General features: G+C 41.4%; 1 protein-coding gene across 4 annotated transcripts in view; it reads right to left on the reverse strand.

Moving 5' to 3' along the window:
* The window catches only part of UNC13B (unc-13 homolog B), a 400,249-nt gene that overhangs the window by 379,991 nt on the left and 606 nt on the right, over positions 1-19,652 (reverse strand). The window lies entirely within an intron of this gene.

The raw sequence follows: 19,652 nt of genomic DNA on the forward strand, positions 1-19,652 counted from the left end.
CAATTTAAGGGAGTTTGTAAAATAAATATGTAGTCCAAACAATCTCTTATTTCTTTGCTTTATGGAGTTTAATCTGTTGTATGACTTCAGACTAAGTGGTGTATTTCCCTAGTTTTATTAAAGAATCCACTAAAAAGTTCAAGCCATCACAAAAGTTAAAGAAAAAATTGGCAACAACGAAAAAAACAAAATGTAAACTGTCCAACAACTTCAAAACTGAATTAAACTTTCAGTTAGTTTCATCGCATAGGCTAACAGTCAGTTAAATCCAATTCCGTTCTCACCCAGACTTCTAGATACAAAGGAGATAGATCATTAAACCAATGATCTAATACATCCTAGGATAACAGACCATCTGTAAATAAATTCAGTACTGTGTGTACAAAAACTCCAACATAACCAGCCTTAAGTTGAAAAAGGAGGAGGGCAGGCATTAGGGTGGCAGAATGCTGTAAAGCTTTACCAAAGAAAGCTTTAGTATTTTATACGCCCTATATGATAATTAGAACGTTCCCCAAAAGCAAAGTGTCCTCATCTGAGTACTGCTGCAGTGACTACTGCATCATTCTGGACAAATACAGTCAAAGAAGAATCCAGAAAATAAGACTGGTATCTTGGAATTTAAGGACATTAACTGGAAACAAAGTGTAAAACTGGCTCAGACGCTGATGAAAAGGAAAATACAGATTGCCTGCACTCAAGAGACCAGTTGGAAGGAAGCAAAAGCAAGAGATACTGGTGATGGCTATAAGCTACTATACTGTGTGTTGAATAAGAAATTATTATATAGCTTTGACAAAGTGAGGCAGGAACGTGTAGTGGCTGTGGCTAGGATAAGTGACAGAATAATTCTCATTCAGCTAGCTCTTGAGAATATGAATCAATGGTGGAATAATATTGCAAGTAAAGTTCAAGAATGTGCAAAAAGCCTGTTTGGTGAAACAAAAGCAAGAGCCTTTCTTCCCTAGGGAAATCTAGTGGTGGAAACTTTGAGAGGCCATGAAGGAAAACAAGTGCTTTAATTTTGGCAAACAATTTTCCAACAGCAGGATTTTCAGGAGTAAAAAAACCCCAAAAAGATAGCAAAAGAAAGAGGTGGCAACTGCGAAGGCTAAAGCCATAGAAGATTCATATTCCCGCCTTGAAACGAAGGAGGGTGAGAAAAATATATGAATGCACAGACCTGCAATAAGAGACCTGAAGTCATTGATTGAAGTATTTCCACTTTCATCTTTAATGACGGAGATCAAGGAGAACCAGATTAAGGAATGGTGGATAAATTACTCTGAAAGGCTTATGAATGAAGAGAATCCAAAAGAACCATGCCATACGAGTTCGTACAATACCAAGAGCAATGAGGCATCTTGATTGGGTACTATAGTTCAAACAATAATCCCTGGAGTCTTGCATTAAATTTCTGAGGCGGGAAAAGCCAGGATCTAGGCCTTGTAGAGATACAACACATTTCACAGAAAGCATGAACAGGGGAAAGAAAAGAGAAATCTACTATGGAACTATAGTTGGCTATGAAGAAATCTGTACCAGGTAGATCCCACAGATCCAAGAACATGGATGTTACCATTACTTAAGTTTACAGAGAAACAATCACCTTCAGAGCACCATGAGTTTGGCCAAGGAAACTGCAATACTATACCCATGTCTTTCAACAGACCTTTGTGTCTTACACATTACTTTATCTGCCTGGTCACTTCTATCTTGCTCAGACATTCCTATTCACCTCTAACAATATCTTGTAGCACAGCATCAAAAGAAAAAATATTTCTAGTTTATTAGAGTTTAAGATACCCTTTTAAGTCACACTTTTAAAATATTCAACAGAGAAGATGATCCTGAACATTAGAGAGACTAGGTGGGTGAGAGACTAGGTGGGTGAGTATCTTTTACTGGGCCAACTCCTGTTGGCAAAAATGACAAGCTTACGGTCAAACCATCTGGAATGGCTAATGACCACGAGTGACGATCTCCGGTCAGACCAACAAAAGCAGGGCAGACACCCCAAACTGGCAGTATTTTCTATAATTAGTAAGAATGAGATTATGTCATGAAGGTAACTGAAGTCACAGATTCCATGACTTTCATAGACCTCTAGGACATTTTCCGCTTCAGCCTCAGGGCACCCAGAGCCAGCCGCCGCCACAGGGGCACCTGGAGCTCTGAGTCACTGGGGCTGCGGACGGGATCTGATTGTGGCAGCGGGTGGTGGGGACACACACACACACCCCCCTCCAACAGCAGAGCTCTGGCTCTCTTCCTCTCACCCCGACTGGCCTTCCTTCTCCACGTGCAGCCATGTCTTTTCACAATAAAATCTTCCTATCTCTTTGGAGGTCAGCCGAATGGTTGTTTCAGTTCCTGTGGATACCAGTCGGTGACAGCTGCAGTCCATTGATTGTCAGTGAGCCTCGCTATATGCCTGCACTCCACTCTGCTTTCTGATCACTTCATTGGGGACTGGGTTGCAGATTGAAATTCCCAGAATTCTTTTTTCCATCACCCTCTCCATGAGAGACAGTTGCTGCTCTCTCCTGCTGGTAATAGCTTATCTGAAGTGATCACTAGAGTGGGGTGGGGGGAGAGAAAACCTTTTGTAGTGGTAAACACCCATTTTTTCATGCTTTGTGTGTATAAAAGATCTTCCACACTTTCCACAGTATGCATCCGATGAAGTGAGCTGTAGCTCACGAAAGCTTATGCTCAAATAAATTGGTTAGTCTCTAAGGTGTCACAAGTACTCCTTTTCTTTTTGCGAATACAGACTAACACGGCTGTAACTCTGAAACCTAACTAAAGGTTTGTTAGCTAAGAAAAAGAAATGAGAGTTATTGAGAGGTTAAAGGAGATAAAATATGTACAGGTGAGTCACAGTTTATAATACCAAATGGTAGCAGAGATGTAGTAATCTACTAGTTTCCAAGAGTCTCTCAGGGCTACCCAGAATAACTCTGGGGATCTCTGAATTCTTGTTCAGTCATTTTGCCCTTTTAGAATCGAAACAGTCCAAAGAGGAAGGATTTTCCTTTGTATCAATATTTATATTCATTCTCTAGAACAATCTGACAGGACAGCTATCATGTGATTTCTCCTTCTTTGATGTCTGAGAGAGGGGAATGCTTTTAGAGTCTTTGAACTCTGAATGCTCTACAAAATGACCACTTGCTTTGAAGTGCCTGAGATGCATTACCTTTCTAATAAAAGAGTCCTTCATTTGCATTACACAAAGCTTTTTCACATTTGGAGGGTCATTTAGATACAGGGGGTCATATACAATGCAAAATATTAACAAGATACAGGTAAGTGAAAAAAGTGCCTGCAAAATTTCATTAATTCTATTAAGTTTAAACACCAAACCCATGCACATACATTTTACAGCCTCTTTTGATTTTCTACTAATACACAAGTGAATTGGCCTGACTTCCAGCTGTGAGTTTGTCAGTTTTCAGCTGACCCTACAATTTTGATCAGAACTGCCATCAGCCTTACACTTACACAGAGCTCTTCAGATTCCTCAGACCCAGAGTCTGTAATCTTCCCTTCTCCTTTCTGGGAAACAGGTTTCAGAGTAGCAGCCGTGTTAGTCTGTATTCGCAAAAAGAAAAGGAGGACTTGTGGCACCTTAGAGACTAACAAATTTATTTGAGCATAAGCTTTCGTGGGCTGTAGCTCACGAAAGTTTATGCTCAGATAAATTTGTTAGTCTAAGGTGCCACAAGTACTCCTTCTCTTTCTGGGAAAGTCATTCTACTGAAGAAGGGAGCAAGAAGTTAACTCTTTAGACTTAATCTGGAGGAAAACTGGACTGGAGAGTACTTTCACCTGGTAAGTCTTTGAACATCAGATTTTAAATCGCCTCCATCTCCACAATAATGGCCCAAAGTGATGGACTCTGACATGGAGCAAGAAAATAAGCATTTCAAATACTTTGACAGAAGATGCACAGGGACCTAATTTTGCAAAAAGTTTCAAGTGTAAGAATCTTCTCCTTCAGCAGTATAAATGCTCAAGATTCAGTTTAGAAAACAGTATTGGGCTGTAAAGAATTAAGAGGTTTAAGTCACAGGAGCTTTAAGTAATAAGGTTAAAACCAGTATTCCTTAAAGGGACACAGTCCAGGCTGGTAGCTAAATTTGTGTTACTTATTCACTGTGTTTTGGATTGCAGATAGACTGGAACAGGACACGTCCTCCTGCTCTGCACCACTACTCTGTTCTAATAAACATAAGTTAAATTCATAAGAATCCTACTCAGTTTCAGTAAAAAGCATCACGGGTGTAAGTTCAGTGCAGGACTTCTGGAACCTCACTGTCATACTGTCTCTTATATACACGCCTCTCTCACCAATACAAGAGAATCTCTGTCAGCTGAATTGCACCCAGGTAGTTCTTGCACAAGCTATTTTTGTGACATTCCTAAAAGTAAGTCTGCTCCATCAGTTGTGCAATTGCAGTAGATGACCCACCTCTGACTAGACAGAACAGGAAAAAAGCACCATGACTGAATAAATTCAATTGTGGACGCTGGGATTTTCTAGACTACCTAACAGAATTAGGTACCCAAAAGCCCACTGAATTTCAATGGGAGCTGGAGTTCTAACTTCCTTAGGACTCCTTTGAATCTCTTCCCCAAGTCACCATCTTCACAAAACATTAAGGACAGCATTACTGCAAAGAAGTGTACTGTACAGAACTGAAGAGATATCTGGGATTCACTAACTGGCAGTCTCTCTTTGTGAATTTGAGACTGCCACAGTAATGTGTTCAAAGACACACCATTGCTGGCAATGCCATCTTCTTGATGAGGAAAACAGGTAAAATGGTTAATGATGCAGAAAAGGCAGAAGCATTTAACAAATAATTTTGTTCTATACTTGGAAAGAAGCTGGATAATGTACTTGTATCATATGAGGTTGATGAACTATCTTCCAGTCTATTAGTAACTGAGGAGGATGTTAGACAGTATCTGCTATGGATAAACATTTTTAAATTAGCAGGCTCATAAAATGTGCACTCAAGAGTTCTAGAAAAGCTGGCTGGAGAAGCTATTTGGCCGACTGATAATTTTTAATAAACCTTGGAATACAGGGGAAATTCCAGAGGACTGGAAGAGCGCTAATGTCCAATATTCAAAGAATGGCAAGCAAAACAACATGGGTAATCATAGGCCCTGGTAGCCTGCCATCAATCCCAGGCAACATAATGGAAAAGCAGATATGGGATTCAATTGATAAAGAATTAAGAGATAGGAATATAATTAATGCTATCAACATGGTTTTATGGAAAATAGGTCTTGTCAAGCAAGCCTGATTTCATTAGAATCATAGAATCATAGAATATCAGGGTTGGAAGGGACCCCAGAAGGTCATCTAGTCCAACCCCCTGCTTGAAGCAGGACCAATTCCCAGTTAAATCATCCCAGCCAGGGCTTTGTCAAGCCTGACCTTAAAAACCTCTAAGGAAGGAGATTCTACCACCTCCCTAGGTAACGCATTCCAGTGTTTCACCACCCTCTTAGTGAAAAAGTTTTTCCTAATATCCAATCTAAACCTCCCCCATTGCAACTTGAGACCATTACTCCTCGTTCTGTCATCTGCTACCATTGAGAACAGTCTAGAGCCATCCTCTTTGGAACCCCCTTTCAGGTAGTTGAAAGCAGCTATCAAATCCCCCCTCATTCTTCTCTTCTGCAGACTAAACAATCCCAGCTCCCTCAGCCTCTCTTCATAAGTCATGTGCTCTAGACCCCTAATCATTTTTGTTGCCCTTCGCTGGACTCTCTCCAATTTATCCACAACCTTCTTGTAGTGTGGGGCCCAAAACTGGACACAGTACTCCAGATGAGGCCTCACCAGTGTCCAATAGAGGGGAACGATCACGTCCCTCGATCTGCTCGCTATGCCCCTACTTATACATCCCAAAATGCCATTGGCCTTCTTGGCAACAAGGGCACACTGTTGACTCATATCCAGCTTCTCGTCCACTGTCACCCCTAGGTCCTTTTCCGCAGAACTGCTGCCTAGCCATTCGGTCCCTAGTCTGTAGCGGTGCATTGGATTCTTCCATCCTAAGTGCAGGACCCTGCACTTATCCTTATTGAACCTCATCAGATTTCTTTTGGCCCAATCCTCCAATTTGTCTAGGTCCTTCTGTATCCTATCCCTCCCCTCCAGCGTATCTACCACTCCTCCCAGTTTAGTATCATCCGCAAATTTGCTGAGAGTGCAATCCACACCATCCTCCAGATCATTTATGAAGGTATTGAACAAAACCGACCCCAGGACCGACCCTTGGGGCACTCCACTTGACACCGGCTGCCAACTAGACATGGAGCCATTGATCACTACCCATTGAGCCCGACAATCTAGCCAGCTTTCTACCCACCTTATAGTGCATTCATCCAGCCCATACTTCCTTAACTTGCTGACAAGAATACTGTGGGAGACCGTGTCAAAAGCTTTGCTAAAGTCAACAAACAATACATCCACTGCTTTCCCTTCATCCACAGAACCAGTAATCTCATCATAAAAGGCGATTAGATTTGTCAGGCATGACCTTCCCTTGGTGAATCCATGCTGACTGTTCCTGATCACTTTCCTCTCATGTAAGTGCTTCAGGATTGATTCTTTGAGGACCTGCTCCATGATTTTTCCAGGGACTGAGGTGAGGCTGACTGGCCTGTAGCGGCCTCATTCTTTGATGAGATTCAAAGTTGGGTTGATAAAGATAACTGAGGAGATGAAATATACTTAAGACTTTTATAAGGCTTTTGACTTAGTACCACACGTCATTCTGATGAAAAAATTAGTACTACACAATATCAATGGGGCACATTAAATAGATTAAGAACTGGCTAACTGACAGACCTCAAACAGTGGTTGTCAATGAGGAACAATCATCAAATGTGCGTGTTTCTAATGAGGTTCCGCAGAGATCATAATCTTTTTCCTAATATCCTGTTACTTTTGTTCAGGTGTGCTCTATTACAAAAGGATATTAAAGGTCACAAGCAGCATGAAACACACCCCAGAACCATCACCCTCTTCAATGCATCATAGGTGCTAGCATAACCTCACCCTGAGGAATGTTCATATATATAAATAAATAAAAGATAGAGCTTATTTTGCCTAGATTTCACATGACAACACACGCATTTGTTACAAACCTTTATGCTTTTTTTTTTAAACCAAATCAGAACAGGGAATTTATAGCAGGCAGAAAAATACAGATTATAATTCTGAGTTAAACAGGGTGTGTAATATACACGTTTTAATACAAATGGTTGCCGTAAGTCCCAGCTAAGGTCATTTGAACAGGCACTTAGTTATAGCCGCCAGTAACAGAAAGGTACATGGTATTACGCTGGTTCAGGGATATAACACTGTAAAATACAGGATTAATTATCTTTTCTCCATTTATCCTACTAAAAGAAAGTCAAAGTATCAAAGGATAAAGGACAAGCTGCTCTGTGGAAGAGTTAGGACCATATCCCCAGTATGATAATGTTAAATAACAAAAGGAGTGAAAATGGCCTGACAGAGGTTAATACTTATTAGTCATCCTAAGACATGTACAAATATATTTTTGTACTTCCTGTAGCTAAAGTGTATCAGAAGCCAGATTCCATTTGTAACAGTTAGTACTCTGCTTTTGTTCTGTTAAGGACAGAATGAAAATAGTTGACACTTTAAAAGTTATTTTCCAAGTCATTCTAGCACCATAGCCCAATTTGCCAAGGTCCAAATATCAGAAACATTTGTGTGACAGGAAACTTGAAATAATATGGGATTTGGTCCTTTACTGTAAGGACTTCGTATACCTCAGTTTCATTATTCTATTTTCCATGTAGATAATTCCCCAATAAAAGTAGGAAAATAGGTAATTTTAGGACTAATATGTGACCTCCCTCAAGATAAGAGACATGTAAGAAGTACACTAGCAACTTTGTCAGATGCTATTCTTTCACACGCCTATTTGTCTCAATTACATCGTGCCTCTGTCAATGCTTTTAGAGTCCAACTGTTATTTCCCTTTTAATCTACACAAGAAAGAAAAAATTTGTAGTATTTATTTTGAGTATCTTCAAAATAAAATATCTGTTCAAACAAGCTAGTACTAAAAGTGCTAATTACAAACATGCTACATTGGAGACCCAGATTAAGAGACCTTCACTCCCGAGCCAGCAAAAACTGCAAATGCGGAATTCAGCCCCTGAAATGGAACACAGGTTACTACTGACCTCATTCTGTTTATTTTGAAAAGCTTGCTAATGGGCTATAGAAGAAGCTATGGCCAAACATCACAATGACAGAAGAGAGAAAGAGCATCAAAGTTCTCCTCTTAACTGAAAGCAAACACAATACCACTTCAAGAAGGGATTTAACAGAGTGAATGGTCCTGCTCAGTAATGCAAAATTAAAAAGGATCCATTTCCATTTTTTCCATGCTTGCTTCCATCATCAGAATTTTCACATGGGGTTCTAACAGGTGTACAGACAAACGCATTAATGTACTAACTATTGCTAATATTGTACAGTATAAAAACAAAAGTGAGTAAGATACTCCAACACCCCTAGCTAATTTTGATATAAATGGAAATCTCACCTACTGAGAGACATTTTACCCCTCCTTAGCAGCAAAATATACATACTTCACAGAACACACACAAACAAGATAAAGTCCCTACCTGAAGATTTTTATCATCATATACAAAGTAACTGATGCAATAATATCATATACAAAGCAACAGTTCTGATGCAGATGGATGTGGTGAGCAGCATAGAAAAGAGAGGAGAGGAGAGGAGGTGAGTTAAGGAAATATTTGCAAGATGGGGGAGGGAACTGGGTAGACAAGAGATAGATGGTTAATTCGCCCCATAAGTGGTAGGCAGCACATAAACCAGCACAACACATAGGGTAGGAGGATTAGGAAGACTGTACAGAAAGAAAAAACACTAATTTAGGTAAGGAGAAATTATGCCACATTTTGAAATGATAGATAGGAGCCAAGATGTGATGTACTGAAAGATGGTAACTAAAGGGATTTCAAGGGTTGTGTTGGAGGGGATGCAGCTGTAGTCAGGGCAAAAGAAGAGGACTTTAAATTGCAGTATTGTAGATAGCCAAGATTGGGGAATGAAAGGTAGGAAAACCAAGGGAGTTTAGTGGAATCAGGCAAAGAAAGTACGACACTGATGGAATTTTTAGTTTAAAAAAAAAAAAAGTGTGACAAGGATGAATCATGGGTAATTAAACATTATTTCCAGGTACTCTGAAGTTCCTTTCAGGAGGTTTTTTTTTAAACTTCAGGTACATTTCATCCAGCACTGATTTTTATGTTTAGTCTTCTCATATATATATTTTTTTAAACTACTTGCTTCTGACCCCTCCAACTATTATTTACTAATCCTATTGCTTCCCGCATAAGGTTTGCTCATACATTTTCCTTTTCACTGAGGTAAACACCAAGCAAAAACACCACTTCAAAATGTGGGCCTTTTTAGACACCTCACTCACTTACCTCCCATTGTCATTTTATTTCCTCCCTTGGGTTACAGGACCTGGTTTGCTTCCTTTTTAATTTGGCCTACCTCTCATGTGTGTCTCCATTGTACGTTTAACAGTCCGCACTCATCTGCTCTTGAAATTGCCTCCTTTTTTCAGTTACATGGCTTTTCAAAACATCTTTTTTCACGTTGCAGTAAAATGGCTGCATTTTGGATTTTAGCATTCAGTTTCCTTCCTTCCTCTATCCCAATTCCAGCTAATACTTCAATTTTTCAAACCCTACATATGATGGAAACCACTTCAACACAGCACCCATAGTTCCAACACCTATGCAAGAAACTTAGTTTTGAAAGTAAAGCTACCAGTAACTCTGATTTAGTTTTGACATTATTGGAATCTTTCTCCTAATTTTTTGCTCTTCCACTTCTATGCTTAAGTGGTCTAAACACACTCCTTATATAGTTCTTCCCTTAGATGCATAGAAGATTAGGGTTGGAAGAGACCTCAGGAGCTCATCTAGTCCAACCCCCTGCTCAAAGCAGGACCAACCGCAATTAAAATCATCCGAGCCAGAGCTATGTCAAGCTGGGCCTTAAAAACCTCTAAGGAAGGAGATTCCACGACCTCTCTAGGTAACCCATTCCAGTGCTTCACCACCCTCCTAGTGAAATAGTGTTTCCTAATATCCAGCCTACACCTCCCACACTGCAACTTAAGAACATTGCTCCTTGTTCTCTGATCTGCCATTACTGAGAACAGCTGAGCTCCATCCTCTTTGGAACCCCCCTTCAGGTAGTTGAAGGCTGCTATCAAATCCCCCCTCACTCTTCTCTTCTGCAGACTAAATAAGCCCAGTTCCCTCAGCCTCTCCTCATAAGTCATGTGCCCCAGCCCCCTAATCATTTTCATTACCCTCCACTGGACTCTCTCCAATTTGTCCACTTCCTTTCTGTAGTGTGGGGCCCAAAACTGGACAATATTCCAGATGTGGCCTCACCAATGCCGAATAGATGGGAATAATCACTTCCCTCGATGTGCTGGCAATGCTCCAAATAATGCAGCCCAATATGCCTTTAGCCTTCTTGGCAACAAGGTCACACTGCTGACTCATATCCAGCTTCTTGTCCACTGTAATCCCCAGGTCCTTTTCTGCAGAACTGCCCCTTAGCCAGTCGGTCCCCAGCCTGTAGGAGGACGGAAGAATCCCATGCACTAAGTGCAGGACTCCGCACTTATCCTGGTAGAACCTCATCAGATTTCTTTTGGCTCAGTCCTCCAATTTGTTTAGGTCACTCTCTTGCTACCCTCCCCCTACCCTCCAGCGTGTCTTCCTCTCCCCGCAGCTTAGTGTCATCCGCCAACTTGCTGAGGGTGCAATCCATCCCATCATCCAGATCATTAACGAAGATGTTGAACAAAACCAGCTCCAGGACCGACCCGAGGCACTCCCCTTGATACCAGCTGCCAAATAGACATTGAGCCATTGATCACTACCCGTTGAGCCCGACAATCTAGCCAACTTTCTACCCACCTTATAGTGCATTCATCCAGCCCATACTACTTTAACTTGCTGACAAGAATACTATGGAAGACCATGTCAAAAGCTTTGCTAAAGTCAAGAAACAATAATCCACTGCTTTCCCTTCATCTACAGAATCAGTAATCTCATCATAGAAGACGATTAGATTAGTCAGGCATGACCTTCCCTTGGTGAATCCATGCTGACTGTTCCCGATCACTTTTCTCTCGTGTAAGTGCTACAGGATCGATTCCTTGAGGACCTGCTCCATGATTTTTCCAGGGACTGAGGTGAGGCTGACTGGCCTGTAGTTCCCAGGATCCTCCTTCTTCCCTTTTTTAAAGATTGGCACTACATTAGCCTTTTTCCAGTCGTCCGGGACTTCCCCCGTTCACCACGAGTTTTCAAAGATAATGGCCAATGGCTCTGCAATCACAGCTGCCAATTCCTTTAGCACTCTCGGATGCAACGCGTCCAGCCCCATGGACTTGTGCACGTCCAGCTTTTCTAAATAGTCCCTAACCACCTCTTTCTCCACAGAGGGCTGGCCACCTACTCCCCATGCTCAACCATATCAAAAGCTTTGCTTAAGTCAAGGTATATCATGTCCACCACTTCCCCCCCCCTCCACAGAGCCAGTTATCTCATCATAGAAGGCAATCAGGTTGGTCAGGCATGACTTGCCCTTGGTGAATCCATGTTGATTGTTCCTGATCACCTTCCTCTCCAAGTGCTTCAAAATGATTCCTTGAAGACCTGCTCCATGATTTTTCCAGGGACTGAGGTAAGGCTGTAGTTCCCTGGATTCTCCTTCTTCCCTTTTTTAAAGATGGGCACTATATTTGCCTTTTTCCAGTCGTCCAGGACCTCCCCTAATCGCCACAAGTTTTCAAAGATAATGGCCAATAGCTCTGCAATCACATCAGCCAACTCTCTCAGGATCCTCAGAGGCATTAGATCCGGCCCCATGGTTTTGTGCATGTCCAGCTTTTCTAAATAGTCCTTGACCTGTTCTTTCACCACTGAGGGCTGCTCACCTCCTCCCCTTGCTGTGCTGCCCAGTGCAGCAGTCTAAGAGCTGACCTTGTCTGTGAAGACCGAAGCAAAAAAAGCATGGAGTACTTCAGCTTTTTCCACATCCTCTGTCACTAGCTTTCCTCCCCCCATTCAGTAAGGTCCTTCACATCCCTTGCTAGCTGTATCTCCAATTGTGCGTTGGCCTTCCTGATAACACCCCTGCATGCTCGAGCAATATTTTCATACTCCTCCCTAGTCATTTGTCCAAGTTTCTACTTCTTGTAAGCTTCTTTTTTGTGTTTAAGCTCACCAAAGATTTCTCCATTAAGCCAAGCTGGTCACCTGCCATATTTGCTATTCTTTCTGCACATCGGGATGGTTTGGTTCCTGCACCCTCAATAAGGCTTCCTTAAAATACAGCCAGTTCTCCTGGACTCCTTTCCCCTTCATGTTATTCTCTCAGGGGATCCTGCCCATCAGTTCCCTGAGGGAGTCAAAGTCTGCTTTTCTGAAGTCCAGGGTCCATATTCTGCTGCTCTCCTTTCTTCCTTGTGTCAGGATCCTGAATTCAACTCTCTCATGGTCACTGCTGCCCAGGTTGCCACCGAATTCTACTTCCCCACCAAGTCTTTCCTCTCTGAGAGCAGCAGGTCAAAAGGAGCACAGCCCCTAGTTGGTTCCTCTAGCACTTGCACCAGGAAGTTGTCCCCAACACTCTCCTTACTTCAATCCATGAACATTGACTGCTTCTGCTTCAACATAATTTGGCAATTTGGTATACATCTCCTTTCACCTACCCCACACAGGTTTTGGCATGCTAATCATGTCTAAATCACAGCATCTCTAATGCCAATTATCAGTGGTACTTGTGTATCAGGACTTTGCCTGTCTCCCATGTTTGCTGCTGGACAAGAGTATACTGAAGTTTTCTTTGAAGTGCCAGTATTCTCAGATATAGTAAGTATGTGAAGTCATACAGCGTGTTTTGTTTTGTTACATACCTGGGATATGATGCAATTGTCAAGGATTAAATGAACATTTATTCATTTCAGCTTTTATTTATTATTCGCTTCATGATAGCACCCAAGCAGGATCCCAGTACAAATACATTGGAAGATACACTCCCTGCCCCCACCTTTTAATCTTTTACATATAAGAGCAATTCCACAAAAAGTAGAAGTTTTCTTTATAAGTACTGGCACCCTCCAATAAGTGTTAGTGAATGTCAGCATAAAGGAAATCCCTTATCTGCAACAGTTCTTGAAGCTTTTACCTCACCAGATCCCCAGTTTTGGATCGGTCATTCCAGTGCAACAGGCCAAGAGCTCTCAGATATTTTACCCTGTGAGGTACTATAGCAGAGTGCAAACCCCTGTCTGCAGTTTCCATTTGCCAGTACCTCAGCTCCTTCTAGAAACTTTTCGTCTAAACGGATGGAAGAAAAGTAACAGCCTCTAACACCACCAAATCAAGAAGGCTTTCATTTTTCTACTTGGGGTGTGGGGGGAAAGGAGGCAATGAATGAACATATCAAGCTACACAGTGATAAGAACAGCATTCCTGAACTTTGAAGTAAAGTTACTATGAACTCACCAAGGTCAGAGTTTCCACTAATATCTCTTCATCTACTTGGCAAATAGGAAGTTTTCCCTGGTGAGTGTTGAGGCCAATACAATCAATAGCTATGAAATGTAAGCTTTAATTTCCAAAGTAAATTAACTTTAACCTCTGTGGTTGTAAAGATTAACCTGAATGCCAAGTTAATGTATCTGACGTAGAAGTATCCTCACAAGTCTGCAGCGATCACCTGTGAGGATCTCATTCCTGAAGCTCAAAGAATGTCTGTAGGAATATAGACCCACATTAGAGTTAAGTGAACTATGGTTTTAAATTGAGTTGGGATATCTGCATGAGCAATAGGCCCAAACCATGTGACGAAAAAAAGGGAGATCATGAAAAAGAGTTGTTTCAAACTTCTAGTGACCCTTCAAAATATCAGTGTCATCTTATTTAAGGTTGGGGCTGAAGTAATAGAAATAAAACATGGTTACCACATGCAGTAAATAATTGGCTATATAAGAAATTGCTTCATCTGGCCTTAGCCATAGTCTGATAATTGGCAATGCCATTGCTTGTTTGTTAAAGGGTATAAAAAAGTAAACTCTTAACAGTATTAACAAACTGTATTAACAGCCTGACCACACTGGAACTGACCAGTAGGGGTTTAGCCTGTTCATAGGTATCTTGATCAAATGTTTATAAATGTTTTACTACTATTTGGATGTAGTAAATGGCTTATTATTTAGGCTTTTAGGCATGTTTAGCAATTATATAAATACCATCTGGCCTTTGGATATAATAAAAGAATTTATAGTTACATTGGTGTCGTAATATCATCCTGGATAAATAATTGCAACAACATCCCAATGGACAGTAGTATAAGGCCAATGCCAACAATGAGAAGAAGAAGGGATGTATGAGCGTTATATACACATACATCTACAATGACTACAATCTGCCTGAAACTTCAGAACACAAGTCTGCTAGAGGGAATGGTAATATGGTCAGAAATCAAAGCAAGTCAATTTAAATAAGGACATCCCAAAATTAAACTAACCTTCAAAGGGGACTGGCCTCTCCTATCTTGGAGCATAGACAGCCTGAAACTGGATTCACTCCCGAAGACCAAATCCAAGCAATAATGCTTTGCAAAAACAGAGCGCTCACCATCCATGACAGGGTGTACAAAGCCCTGACCAAGCAAGAAGGGGCTAAAGAGCAGCTTTGTGCTCATGCAGCCTGTAGCCCATAGGATTATTTTGCTAGCTATTATATCCTACTAATCCATCCAGCAGTATCAATTAATATGTTTCTTTTTCTGAAAAAAATCTTTCATTCTTATATTTTATCAGTATTAATTGTTTGGAATTTAAGATGTGTTGAGGCATGTATTTCCTAATAAGCAGCTTTGCTGAAATGCAAGAAGCCTACCACTCTGTAAGATCCAGTAAGATCTGCTATATAGCAAAAGGTATAATCAGTTATAAATATGTCAGCATAAAAGTTGGCAATCTTTGGCACAGATAAGAATGGTCCCTGAACTTTGGGGAACCAAAGGGAGGAACTATCTACATTACATCACAGGTTTATCGGGCTTCTATAACTGGCTGGTAACCGCAGGATGCATCCGATGAAGTGAGCTATAGCTCACGAAAGCTTATGCTCAAATAAACTGGTTAGTCTCAAAGGTGCCACAAGTACTCCTTTTCTTTCTGATAAGTCTGTAACACTATCTTATGCTTGTAGAAACTGGCACAAAGTTGATCAGTGACTGGAGCCAGAAGTTCACTTGCTACATGAGCTGAAGTCACAATCATCAGGAAAATGACCTTCAATTTTAGAAACTTACACTCATAGGAAGAGTGATTCAAAATTAGCTTTTACAGTAACTCCTCACTTAAAGTCGTGCCAGTTAACGTTGTTACATTGCTGATCAATTAGGGAACATGCTCATTTAAAGTTGTGCAATGCTCCCTTTAACATCATTTGGTAGCCACCTGCTTTGTCCACTGCTTGCAGGAAGAGCAGCCAGTTGCAGCTAGCTGGTGGGGGCTTGGAACCAAGGTGGACCGGCAGCTCCCCTATCAGCTCCCCGTTCCCCAGGCAGCAGCCACCCAGCAGGCTATCAATTGCCAGCAGTTCAGTTGTCCCTCCCCCAATTGCCATGTGCTGCTCCTGCCCTCTGCCTTGGAGCTGCTCCCCGGAGCCTCCTGCTTGCTGTGCGGGGTGAGGGGCTGGAAAAGGGGGTTGTCAGGGTATCCCCCTCTCCCCCTGCTCCTGCACCCCACTCATCCCATTTTAATGGAGCAGGGGGGATACATGACAGGGCTCAGGATGGAGGGAGCTTCCTGGCAGCAGCAACCATCTCAGCTTGTTGATTAACTTAAAAAGGCAGTGTACTTAAGAGTGGGGTCAGCATACTTAAAGGAGCAATGTGCATTTCTCTCTCACACACAGGATGTATGTCTCTGTCTCCCCTCCCTCCGTTTGTGCTGCCTTGTAGAGTTTAAGACTATATTAACAACGAGTTAACCCTTGAGGGCTCAGTAATTGCTAGTTCATCATTTAGCTGTAAGGCATTCCCTGGGAAATATCCCACCCTCTGACTTCATCACCTCAACCAAGCTTCACAATCATCATCGCTTCACAATCAAGCATCACAGTATTAAATTGTTTGTTTAAAACTTATACTGTGTGCATGTATGTATGTGTGTACATATATATATATATATATGTGTGGAGAGAGACTTTTGCCTGGTGAAAAAAATTTCCCTGGAACCTAACCCCCCGTATTTACATTAATTCTTATGGAGAAATTGGATTTGCTTAACATCATTTCGCTTAAAGTTGCATTTTTCAGGAACATAACTACAACATTAAGCGAGGAGTTACTGTATCTGCTTTGCCAGACTCAATAGCATCGCACAGCACAGGGGGCTTTTTAAATTAACATATTTAAAAGCCTCTAGACCCAAATCAACTGGAGAAGAGACTGATGAGACACCAGTCTAAACTTTGACTAGTCCACAACAGGATGCCACCAAAATAGCAACCAAATGAATCCAGATAAAGATAGTTCACAAGTTCGGCTCAGACAGGTGAAGGTTTCTGGAAGGACCAAGGAAAGGTTGCGTCCTTTCCTGTGAAGTCTCTGCCCTTGTACTGCTTCATAGTAAACATTTTCCAAGGGAGTTTTCCAGCTCCTCTGAGACTACTGCAACTCTCAGCACCTTGATCTTCTATCTGCCTCTCCCGAAGGGGCTGGGATGAGGGGGCCTGGAGCATTGACAGAGCCTCAAAAATAGTCACCGATACTGGCTGGGGCCAAAGCCATTGTTACAAAAGGCACATAAGGCTCCATCACAGAGGCCACAACTCGGCCACACTGGCAGCACTAACTCTGAGGGCCAGAACAGGAGCCTCAGTACAAAGCACTCCAGCTACACCTAGAAACTACTGCTGATTAAGTAGGGAAGAGAGATGACTTGAAGCCAGTCTGACCATCAAGCCTGTTCGGATAGCCAGAATCCCTGTCTCTCTCTGTGCTTTAGCACATGAATGCAGCAGGAGAAAATCCAAAGGTCCCAACAGAGAATAGTGTGAAGTGAAGAGCTTCAAAGGGGATGCATCAAGGAACTACTCACCCTCTTGGCACCTCCAGTCTTTCTGGCCCAACAGAATAAGAAATTAAAAGCCACCCTGAAAATCTGATAAGCGGTGTAATCCACTCTCAGAAAGTGAAAAATTACAATTTAATATGAGACAACAGCTATGATGTAACATGGTGATGACAAACTAACGGGTGATCTTAGGACCCCATTATTGTGCGAGGTGCTGTACAAAAACATGGCAGGGACTGTCTTTTTGTTCTGAAGAGAACAGATGGAGACAGGTGGACGGGGGAGCACACAGAAACATTGAGACAATACTGGTTATAGACAGTAGTCACAGCACGCTAGCAGCCTAACGGTCGTCAAATTTTTTGTAGCCAATTTGGAAAAAAATACTACTCATTCATTACAGCCAACTATGTATGCTGTATTACAGCAGCAGAACTGAAGTTAATGACAGCAACAAGTCCTTAGAATTAATCCTGTTTTTCACGGGTTAATACCATCACTGTTTTAATGTCCACCCAGCTGAACTATAAAAAGCAACTAAAATATTTTTTTTTCCTGCTTCAAGGGTTTGCCCCAATACAGTGGAGAGCAGCCCTCTCCCACTCCAGTTTCCTCTGCCTCACCTCTAATATTTTCATACCTGGAAAGTTTCCATCATCTTTAAATGGTCTGGGGTCATGATGGCCTTTGTATTTAGACAGTTTAAGACCTTCACCCTGCAAACATTAATGGACATGCTTAACTAAATGTATGCAGGACAAGGGCTTTACATTCCATGCCACCTCCAACCCTTGCTTAAATTACTGGGGAAGCTTTCAGTTTTAAATACTGCATTAACGTTCAAAAAGATTTAAAAACAAAAACAAAAAACTGGTTCAGAGATCAAATTTAGAGGTTTGTGTTTTCTGAACATTTTTGTGATGCCTTGTTATTTTGAGAGAGATGTGAAGCCAAATTTAACACCTAATTTTCATATCTAATATTGCCACAATGAAAGATCATAGGAGAGATATCATGCTACATTTGCATAAGGATCAAATACCCTGTCAATAGTGTCTTACACAGCATATGAATCAAAGGGTCTGATAAGAGTGCACAAAATTGCCACACACAAAATATGAATATTTTGGCACCTCTCTGGGACTCCTTCAGCAAAAAGGTAGTTGATTACGTGCATACAGAGAGTGCTTCTTTCACAAGGCATGAGACCACCACCTTATACTGTTACCAGCTCAGGAAGTGAGCAAGCTATTGAGCTCAGAAACCCATATTCAGATGAATTTTACATTTAGAATGAATTGCGAGGCCAACCAAGGTTTCTTTTCCTTTAAGCAGAAATAACAGGGTGCGTGGAGATAGCTCAGCAATAATGAACTAAGACGCACCTATCACAATGATTATTGCTACTCATGTAGATTTTTGTTTATTTTAGTTTTTATTACTGCAATTACTGCCACAAGGAAATTAAATGAAAAAGCTATTTAATAAAATGATGTCAGATGTTGACACAAAGGAACAGCAACAAGGAAATCCAGAGTTAAGAGTGACAATCATCTTTTCTCTTATTTCAAGGTTGGTATATTTCCTATCAATTTAGCAGAACTGAGCCATCTGTGCTTTGCTACCTAGACACAATAAGGTGATTTGTGAGAGCTATTTTCCAGCAGTTTAAACTAGTGACCAGGAATCAGGAAGTCCTACACTCTAATCCCAACATACAGGGGCTCTCTTTGAAGTCTTGACAAGAGAATTTCATGCCTCTGCCTCAGTTTTCCCTTCTATAACATAGGGGGAAATAGTTGGTTTTCTACCTCTTTAATCAATTAATCTTCACAGTCGCTCAATGTTTGTGACATGCTTTGAACTGTGCTTAGACAGGACACTGATGGGGCCCTACAACTACTAAAGATCTCAGGGCAGTGTCAGCATTCACTCTAAATTTCCTTGGTTTAACCAGAGCATATTCAATCCCCTAACATTTTAGAGTTTCACCTTATGTTTATTTTAAACACTGTGGAAGTAACATGCCCCTCTCCTGACCAAACGTACCTTCAATCAAAAGTAACACTCTGGTGAGGCAAACACTTTGCTGCATTTCTGTTCTGTTCTCGGTGGACAGAGTTAGGTACAAGCAGCCAGTGTTTAGACAGTAATACAAAAGAAAGAAAGAAAGTAGTATACTGAAAAGTACAACCACAAATAAAAAACAATGGATTATTACCAAGAGAGAAAACTGTTCCTATGCAAATAAGAATCACCAAGCACACCACCCCGCAGACTAGCGGAGCAAACCGTATTGTGTAAAAACATCGCACACCAACCACTCAATGAAAGAACAGCCACAAAGAAGAGTCCCTGTGTTACATAATCACTGGACGGGCCGGTTCAGAGATTGGTCTTGAACGGGACCGTACAGCA

The sequence above is a fragment of the Natator depressus genome, chromosome 5 (assembly GCF_965152275.1).
Source record: "Natator depressus isolate rNatDep1 chromosome 5, rNatDep2.hap1, whole genome shotgun sequence".
Taxonomy (NCBI): Eukaryota; Metazoa; Chordata; order Testudines; family Cheloniidae; genus Natator; species Natator depressus.